Genomic DNA, 10,086 nt, shown 5'->3' with positions numbered 1-10,086 from the left:
TATATATATATATATATATATATATATAAAATCAACCCCAACAATGGGGACAGTAATCACATTCGGAGCATGCAGACACAGCCCCATGTTCAGAAACTGCCAAAACATTCATTAAAGTAGATAAAATGACCTGCAATGAAATCCTCAAAGGATGTGGTAGATAAAGCAAATGCTCTCTTAAACACAGCTGCAGGCTGCTAAAATCCCCAGCCGCGCTTGATGAGCAAGTAGAGACAGCCTGCCCTGCCAGGAGGGAACACTCTCCCAGCTGTGAGGCCCCTGCTGCAGCCTCTGCACCTGCCACTCACCTAATGTCTCCCCCACATCCTGGGAGGGCCTGTCGGTCCTTTCCCCAGATCTTTCCACAGCAATGGGAGGAAACAGAAAAGTGATGTTTTCCAAGACAGGCATCAACACCTGTGAGGCACATTAAGTCCATATGATGAATAAGAAAGCTTATTCATTTCTAAAAAATCTAAGGGCAGTGTTGGGGAGGTGTTGGAAAATAAACTGACTAATTAATCAGGACCTTCGTGTTGGGTTCCGTTTGGTTTCTATTGGCTAATGAAGCTCTCCTACGCCCTGAGCCTCTTCAGAAAAGGTTTCTGGTGGAAATACAAATCTTGTCTTGTGACTGATTGGGAACTAAAGACTGTCCCACCTTTCATCACCTGCCATATGCTTCAGTCACTTTCTTCTGTTTGTTTATGGACCAAGCTTCTGAACAACAACAACAACAACAGATCTCAGAGGAAAAGCCCTTCCTTCCTCCTTTCCTCCCTCCTTCTCTCCCTCTCTTCCTTTTTCTAAAGTGTATGAACCACTTCTGAACTTACCTTTTCTTTTCATTTGTCTTAAAACCATAGGGTTTAGAATCATTGTCCCTCCATATCTCTGGAGGCCCCTCGTGGATACCCAAAACCTGGGATGCCCAAGTTCCTTATGTAAAATGGTACTGTATTTACATCTGATGCATGAACACTCCCATACACTCTAAATCATCTCTAGATTACTTATAATACCCAATACAATGTAAATGCTATGTAAATGGGCATTACACTGTATTATTTAAGGAATAACAACCAAAAAAGTCTGTATTTGATATAATATTACATATATATATATATATATATATATATATATATATTCCATCCATAGTTGGCTGAATTAGTGGGCATGGAATCCAGGGACCCAGAGGGCTGACTGAATATACCTTTATGCAGATCTGTTATAAAGGCACCATTAATTGCTTCTATGCAGAATTTATCTTGCATCAGAGAAAATATGGGATGTACCTTTGTTGAAAAATTCATTTGCCATGCACTGAAACTCATCCATTCAATCATTAAGCAATCATCTAGGAGTTTATAAAATGCGCCTGGGATGGGGCTAGGCGCTGTGAACTCAGGGATGCTTACGACAGAGCGCCTGCCTCCTGGCCTCTGGGACCTCATGGTTCAGCTGGGAGGTCATTTAAATAGGACTCGAGGTGTGCTATGATAAAGTCAAGCATAGAGGGCCAAGGAGAATTTAATCCAAAGATTATTGAGGGTGGTGTCTCAGAGATGTGCATTTGATTCCAAAAGGAGAAAACAGCATTGCAAGGGTATGGCATTATAAGAGAAGGTGGAGCCGGGCAAGGTGGCACGCGCCTGTAATCCCAGCGGCTTGTGAGGCTGAGGCAGGAGGACTGAGGGTTGAAAGGCAGCCTCAATAACTTAGTGAGGCCCTAAGCAACTTAGGGAGATCCTATCTCTAAATAAAAAAGTTAAAAGGGCTGGGGATGTGGCTCTGTGGTTAAGCACCCCTGGGTTAAATCCCTGGTGGAGTGAGAGACGGGTCAGGGGGAGAATGTGGAGCATTTGGAGGACTGGAAGTAGCTCAGAGTGGGGATTATATGTCCTGACAAAGAGACTGCCCATTCTGAAGGTAATCTGGAGCTACTGATGAATTTTAAGAACTTCAGGAAAGGGGATGATGTAGCCGCAATCACTCCAAAAAGTGTTCCTTGAGCCAGCATCCACTCCACCACATCATATCCAGTCTTATTAACCTACGATTTGAAAGTCTTATTGGAAACCCACCCTCCTTCCTCCTTCTTGCAATGGAGACCTGAAGGTAATAGTGCAGGGACTGCAACTTGAGGTTGAAGAAAGATCAAGGGTATTTTACAGATCTTCCTGCCTTATTTTTCTCTTAGGGCAAAACACACATAATGAAGACCCTCAAGTGTTACTCACTAATATCAACTTTTAAAAAAATCTTTACATCTTTCATCCTAAATGCTCATGAAAGACATGTTGCTTCTGGTTCCAACTTGGGCTGATAACAAAGCTTTTCATGTTTGTTGACCCAATAATCAGCCATTGCACTCAAAGACTTAGAGCAGATCATTTTAAAAATAGCTATTACTGCATTTGAAGTGCAGCTCCCCAGCAGCCCCTGCCCCAGGTGTCTGGGCTTGCTTCTGCCACAGGAAGCCTCCCAGTTCTATCCAGAGAGGTATTGTGTTTCTTGGGCTGTTTTAACACCAACATGTGAAATCTGCTTATGTCAGATATCAGTAAATCACAAACTGGCCCACGAGCGCAGCCACTCATCACACAGCTAGAGTCGCCATATGCAATAAACCAAAGGCTTGTGGTCAAGCTGACCTAGCCTCCCAAGTTGGAGGCTGGAAGAGAGACCACTTTAAGAAGAAAGTGAAACACCTCTCTGTATGACTTTCAAGAGATTCTTTAACCATTCTGTTTTTCACCAGTCCGTAATTCACCATGGAATTGTCACTGCTCACTGAAACGTTTGAACTCCTTAGCATTTTTTACACTAGCACCACACTGTGTTAAGTACAGATGCTCCTCAACCTCCCATGGCCTTACATTCCAACAAAGCTATGCTAAGTTGAAAATATCTTCAGTTGAAGATGCACTGAATACTCCTAACCTACAACACAAGCCACAGTTCCTGCTGCCACACAGCACCCCCAGAGAGAATCAGACTGCATGTGGCCAGCCCAGAAAAAAAGATCTGAATTCAAAATTCCAAGTATGCTTTCTACCAAATGCATGTCAGTTTTTGTCCCTCGTGAAGTCAAGAAACTGTTAAGTGAAACCATCGTAAGTCAGAAATAGTTTGTAATGCTTTCTTTTGTAGTCTTAAATTAATCTACCTTCCCCCTCCCCAGCCTCTTCACCTTGCCTGTTGATTCGTGAGTTAATGCTCATAACTGTTTGATCTCTCCATCTATTTCTTTTCCAACTTGATCTTTCTGGGGGAAAAAAATCACTTTATAGGATTCCTTATACCACAGTGTGCTACCATTTGGGTGGCTTCTCTCTTTTGGTTCAACCTCCATTATCCATGCCACCAGGAGCTCCAATGTGAGCCCTACAGAACATTTAGGAAGAGAGGGTTTATACTTCCATTTGACCTGGCAGTTAGTCTTTCCTTCATCTCTGCAAAGTGGGTAGATAACAGCTTACCTGATGAACTTGGGTGATTTCCACTCTAGAAATCTTTACACATAGAGGATCTTCCCAATACTCCATCTATTAAAAACTGTACAATAGGATAGATGTAAAATGAATTAAGAAGAAAATAGACCATAATACTCAGACCCTAAAACAATTGGAGGTTAACAAAGAGACATGTATTTACTTAAGGCACCAAGAAAAATCATAGCAATGGGTCTGGGGATGTATCTCAGTGGTTAGAGTGCTCGTCTAGCATGGCAGGGCCCTGGATACAATCCCCAGCACTGGCGGGAGGGTGGGAGGTGGCGGGAATCAGAACCATGGGCTTTGGTGGACTTATCCAGCGTTTTAAAATCAATGAATGCAAAAACACATGTTGTGTTCTGTGGTTTAGTGATGCTTCTATCTGCACTTACATATGGGAGGGGATGCCATTCTATTTAAGTGTGTAAGGACTTGGCCTGAGAGCCATAAGGCAGGTAGAGAGGAACTAGGAAACAGGCTGTCCTTTGCACTACACCTTGACTTTTCTCCTCTCTTTGGTCCTGGTTTTCCCAGACGGGTCTGAATGGGAATGTTGGGCATTTGGCTTCTGTTCTCAGCAGAGTTCACGTGACTAAGTCAGCCCAGCTTGCCTCTGCTGTCTCCAGACCATGTCTCCACCTCCTCCAGTGTATTCTAGATCCCCCCTCTCCAAGTCCACTCCCTGCTCAATTTCATGGTCATCCCTGCTTTCATTTCCAGGCTCCCAGTGCTCTCTGCTCCTATCAAAATATCTTTCTGGTTCATTAGTCATATTAGAGTAGCAGCAGCTCTTTATAATTAAAAGGTCATCTCTCTACCAGGGATAATGTCATATCAATAAGGATTAAAATCTTAGCTAAAGAAATAGTGGCTACTATTGAATTTCATTTATAAACCAACAGAAGAGACAGCTGACCAGGGGTACTTGGTGGTTTATGAGTTAATGCACAGGTACTCAGTGTTCCACACTCCCATTATGTGGACTTGCACTGTCCAATAGGGTAGCTACAGGCTGCATGGCACAATTAAAATTTAATTACTTAAAATCACATAAAAATTAAAAACTTAGTTTTTTAGTCACACACGCCACTTTGAAGGGCTAAGTAACCATGTGTCCACTGGTTCCCATATTGGACAAAACCAGTATTGAGCACATCATGGAACATTCCAGTGGAGAGAGTACATCTATACGGTTAGCTTCGTGACCTGTGCAGAAGCCAGGCCTACCCCTTGCCCTAGGGAGGTGTTTCTCAACTTTGGCACTATTGGCATTTTTGAGCTAGATCTTTCTCTGCTGTGGGGTGCTGTCCTGTCGTTGGAGGGTGCTTAGAAGCATACCTGGCTCTGTCCCCTACGTGCCAGTAATGAGCTCCCCACCCACCCAATTGTGACCATCAGAAATGTCTCCAGACTCTGCCAAGTGTCCTTTAGGGAACGAAAGTGACCTCAGTTGAGAATCTCTACACTAAAGATCACAGACACTTTGGAAGTCAGGGAGGACATTTGTAGGCATGCTTATAAGCAAGATGAGTTCAGAGACTTGTAAACTCTCAGAGGGTGGGGACATCACAGGGGCAGGTCAGTCCCATTATAAGTACTCTTAAAACAGAACAGATGAGAAGAATTTCAGAGTGGTGTTTATAGCCAGGAAAGGTATTCTTCCCCTGCCTGGGGGATTCCCTTGATGCCAAATTGTCATGTGTGTCAAAGCCCTAAAGAACTGCTGGGAAGGCTGTAAATCCAAAGCAAGGCAGAGAAAGGACCCAAGGGACAGATTGGGAGGTGTGTTAACTTATTCCAGCAAAGGTGAAGGGTCTGGCCCTGGGCTTCTCTCTGAGATTTCTAGCCTGGTGTGCTAAGCTCCCAGTTCCCAAAGTGGCCATTCACACACGAAATGGCCATTACCGCTCCATCAGCAGCTCTTGGCTGTAAATTCTAATCCCAGGCCCAGTCTCTCTTCCCAGGACGAACGTCATAAAGACGTTTGCCCTTGCGCGGGTCTTTGACATTGCTGGGCCACATGCGTGAATCCGTCCTAGGGCCCTCTTGAGAGCTTAGCACTCCCCTCTGACTGTGCCCTGCCTTCCTCCTTCCCATGATGTCATTCATGTCCCTGCCCCGCCAAGGAATTCCCAAGCAAGGCACTGGGGGCTGAATACCAAGGCCTTAAGAATCTTAAACAAGCAAATGTTTCTCATTATTTAAGATCTTAAGGAAACCCAATTCTGAAATATTTATGATCGCAGCCTCCTCTGTGAGTCGTCGGTGACCTCTTTGCTTTTAGGAGGCATCTCGTGGAGAAGGAGCCCCTGGCCTGCTCCCCCCGGGGGCCACTAACTCACAGCAGAGCTCAGTCAACCATTCCAGGGGAAGAGTGGTGACAAGTTGATCCGCCGCACACTCGTAGCTGAAGTGAATGGAGAAGTTGAAGTTTACCATGGAAGGCAAAGCAAAGAGCAGGGCCCGCCCTCGTGGCTTGGAGCCTGAATTTTAGCTTTAGCTCGAATTGTTCTTCTGCTTTCAGGGACAATGCCAATTATCTCAAAAGCACAGAAAGACAATGATTCAGCGATTCTGTCGACAGTGAGAGGCAAGAGAAGCCACCCACAAAATACTTGATGTTCTTGAGCTTGTGGTGGGGATGATTTTCCTGGTCCCTTCTAGGATGACGTCTACTCTCTGTTCATATCCAAGAGCTATCAGAATCAACATGCTCCATTGGAAAGTTCTGTCCATTGGTCTGGCACCATAAGAAGTTGTCCAGAGTGACCGGAACCATCTTAGGGGGTGCAATAGTTCTTTATAAATTGTGCCTGTATATGTGTAATAAGAATTGTAATGCATTCTGCTGTCATATATAAATTAAAAAATGCTACTGAAAAAAAAAAGAATTAAAAAGCAATCCTTGGATTCAGTGGAGGTGCTCTGGACATGTTGTATGGGAGGATTCATCATATGGGAGGGCCTCCAGCTCATGGCAGGACATTGAGCATCCCCAGTTCCCAGGAAGAAGATGCTAGGGGTGTGTGTCTATGTCCAGTCATGGTCACAACCACCCACCCACTGACACATGCATTTCCCACTGGGTGGGTAGGACATCACAAGATGATTGCCTTAGAAACTACAATGTCAGTAGTCCCATGGGGCATTTAGGCAGTGGGCCTGTGCTTTCTTTATTTTGCTCTCTGATTCTGCAGACGAATCTGTATGGGAGGGTCCTGGCTCCTCATTCCTTCCCTAAGAGTGAGACCAGGCACGGAAGAGGGGAGGCAAGAATGACCAACTGCACAGTTATTTTATCTCCTAAGGTTGTGAATACACCCTATGGATTCTCCCAGTGTGAAGCAAGAAGGCTCACAGAGGAAGGGGATTCGCCCTCTTCTGGGCCTGTAGGAGCTTGTCCAGGAGCCCTGAGATGAGAGCTTCCATCCCCAACTAACAACCTCATATAAATCCCTTCCAGACCCACATTCATGCCAATAGACTCTGACTCCCAGATGCCCTCTTGCGCATTCCATTCCCCCTCTCTGTCCCTAGGTCATCCAGGGAGGCTCTGAAGTTGTCAGGTGAGAAGAAAAGGTCCAAAGGATTTTGGATTGATGCAGCATCCAGTCAAGTGCTTTTCGACTCCCTTACTTAGAGGTCTGTGGATCACAAAGATATTGGAAGGGTCCCAAAAGCTGTGGGCATTTTCAAAAATGATTCCAGAACTCCTAGGTTTATTTTAATTGAGATTCACAGTTGTGTTAAAATGTCAAAAACATTTTCTTTTCTTTTGCCTAAAACTGCATTCACATGGTACAGTAACCATTTATTTCATGCTGGCAAAAGGTTCCAATGGACAGATTGTCTCATTGTGTTTCGTTTAGCATTGTTTGACGTGATCATTTTGGAAACATGGAGACTGGGGAGGAACTCAGTGAGGTCCTCCCCAGTCTGAGACCCAGATGCATTAGGTGCCTTGCTGAAGGCAGTGAGTGTCCTAGACCTTTGGTGACCAGACCGGGACAATCCCAGGTAGTACCTGTCATCCCAGCATAATTATCAACAGTAATCCTAGTCACTCTCAAAAGGGGTTCCAGGTTGGACAAGGAGTTTTATGTCACCCTATCTAAAACCCAAGTCCCCTAACTGCCACAGCGTCACTTTTGCCATTACACAACTCTGCCTCTCTCTCTCTCTTTTTTGTGGTTTACAAAACGGTTCCTCCTATCTGATTTCATCTCTTATGCTTTGGCAAGTTAGTCATCCTCAAAGTTTGGTGACTGCAAATGACAACTCCAAATCCAGACTGCCTAGACTATGGGCCTTTTGTTCTCGAGAGGAGGAGGCAGGAAGAGAGTGCAGGGGTGGCATCCGTGGGTCACCAGACAAGCCCACAGCCTCCACCACGCCTTAGACAGCCACCCACCACGCTCCTGTGTTCTCAGTGACAAAGGCCAGGAGTGGCAGGGGACAGGGAAGATGTCAAATTCTTATGATTTTTAAAAAATGAATCCACACTGGATTGAAAAGAAAAAACAATGTAAAACAGCACCCATTTGGGCTATGAAAGTCCCTCCCATATATCCAGATGACTCAGTATGGAGTTTGTAGACTTAGATAATACTTTGAAATCCTCTGTGAACAATAAAGCTCCCCATAAGAAAGAGCTTCCCATAACAAAGTAAAAAACATTTTACTGTCTTTGGTAAACATATTAGTGTCTTTGGTAAACCAGTACCACCTTCAAGGATGTCTTACATGCCAAAAACGGGTCCTATGCAAATTATAATCAGGAGCCTGGGGAGAGGAGAACCTAGCTCTGCAGCTGTGCTTGGTCCCTGTATTGTTTTTAACTTGCACCAGAGCTAATACTTTTGTGTCAAAAGACCTCTGACAACAAAGTCCAGTGGTCACAGGAGAGACTTGTTAAGGTGAAAATTGATTCCATATAGAATTGGGAGATAAAAATAAATCTTTTCTAACAAAGGGAACTTTGAGATGCTGCTTAATTAAAAGGTGTTGTACAGATGAGTCTGTCTAATGAGCACTCTTCCTGACAGCCTTGGAAATATCTATTTGCCAAGCTCATCTAGTTAACAACACAGATTCTGGCGCCAACAAACCTGGCTTTGAGTCAGTTCTACAGCAGGGAGGCTGTGAGGTCTTGGGCAAGTTACTAAACCTTTCTTATTCTCAGTTTCCCCAATTATAAAACGAAGGTACTGGTCCTCTCTTTGAGATATTATTGTATTGTCATGAAAATGAAAGTCAATAAATAATACATATGAAGTGTCCAGTACCGTGCCTGGCTCCTACCAGCAGCCATTGTTATTACTTAATCAAACACTTTTGAGATCAGGTGCCAAGTATTGCGCAGAGCAGCAGGGGGGGCTTCAGAAGTAAAAGAGACAAAATTTTTGACTTGAGGATCTTATAGTCCAAGGGAAGTAGCAAGACACAGATTAATATTTCTACAGAAATTTCATGCAGCACAGGAAAGAGAGACGATCCTTGGAGAGATGAGATGGACTTCTCTTAGCAATTAGGGTTTATGCTGAGTTTTGAAGAGTGAACAAAAATTTTCCAGGTGGAGAAGGTGAAAGGCATCCTGAGATGACTCAGGTTGAGTGGCCACCTACCTGGATGAGTGGAAAAGATGATATGACTCTGGTTTTCATCCCAGCCTTGTTACTTTCATCAGCTTTTTCCACTGCTGTGACTAAAAGACCTGACCAGAACAATCACAGAGGAGGAAAAGTTTATGTGAGGGCTCACGGTTTCAGAGAGGTCTCAATCCATAGACAGCAGGCTCCACTCCTCAGGGCTCAAAGGGAGGAAGAGCATCGTGGCAGAAGATTGTGGTGGAGGGAAGCAGCTCACATGATGATCAGGCAGAAAAGAGAGAGACTCCACTTGCCAGATACAAAATAAATACCCCAAAGACAAGCTGCCAATGCCCACTTCCTCCAGCCACACCCTACCCACCTTCAGTTACCACTCAGCTAGTCCCCATCAGGGGATTAGTTCACTGATTGGGTTGAGGCTCTCATAACCCAATCATTTCTCCTCTAAACCTTCTTGCATTGGCTCACACGTGAGCTTTTGGGGGACTCCTCACATCGGAACCATAACACTGGTTCTTGCAGGACAGATGACTAACTTTAAATAGTAAAACGAAGTTTGCTGTTGGTTAGTTTCATTTTCATTTCCCCTATCAAAACAAGTAGATCTGGGGACACTGATATCAGGGGGCATCTTAAGTAAATAGAGCCCACTTTCCTGAGGTCCAAGCCATTGGACTTTACTCATTTGGGGATTGGTCAAGATCTGCCAAGAATATTGCCCACGATGGGCCAGATCTTCAAATTGTTCTCCAAGTTCCCTCTGATCAGCCTGGGAAGGTTTTTCTGTCAAAAATGTTCCACCCTCAAGTCTTAAAAGTCAACTTGTGTAGATGATTCCTTTGGGAACCTTCTTAACGTTGGATTTTTTTAACCCCATGGTCTGATCTCATTAAGATTGACTCTTCATGAAAACAATGACCTGGGCATGGAGGGACCTGGGCAGGACAGGTGAGCTTGTCCACAGCACCACTCAAACACCT

General features: G+C 44.4%; 1 long non-coding RNA gene across 5 annotated transcripts in view; it reads right to left on the bottom strand.

The window, feature by feature from the left end:
- LOC125615574 overlaps nt 1-9,434 on the bottom strand; it is a 113,854-nt gene extending 104,420 nt beyond the window's left edge. Inside the window, exons 1-2 of one of the 5 annotated variants that reach the window (XR_007346209.1) lie at nt 9,122-9,434; nt 3,483-3,558 (exon numbers count right to left, since the gene is read on the bottom strand). This is a non-coding gene — a long non-coding RNA (uncharacterized LOC125615574). The remainder of the gene's footprint in view (nt 1-3,482; nt 3,559-9,121) is intronic. The other 4 variants (XR_007346208.1, XR_007346206.1, XR_007346207.1 and 1 more) reach the window with 4 other exon arrangements.
- Between the last annotated feature and the right edge of the window lie 652 nt (nt 9,435-10,086).

The sequence above is a fragment of the Marmota marmota genome, unplaced genomic scaffold (assembly GCF_001458135.2).
Source record: "Marmota marmota marmota unplaced genomic scaffold, marMar, whole genome shotgun sequence".
NCBI classification, from domain to species: domain Eukaryota; kingdom Metazoa; phylum Chordata; class Mammalia; order Rodentia; family Sciuridae; genus Marmota; species Marmota marmota.
Note: the sequence above shows the minus strand (reverse complement) of the source record. Positions and strands in the feature narration are given on the sequence as shown.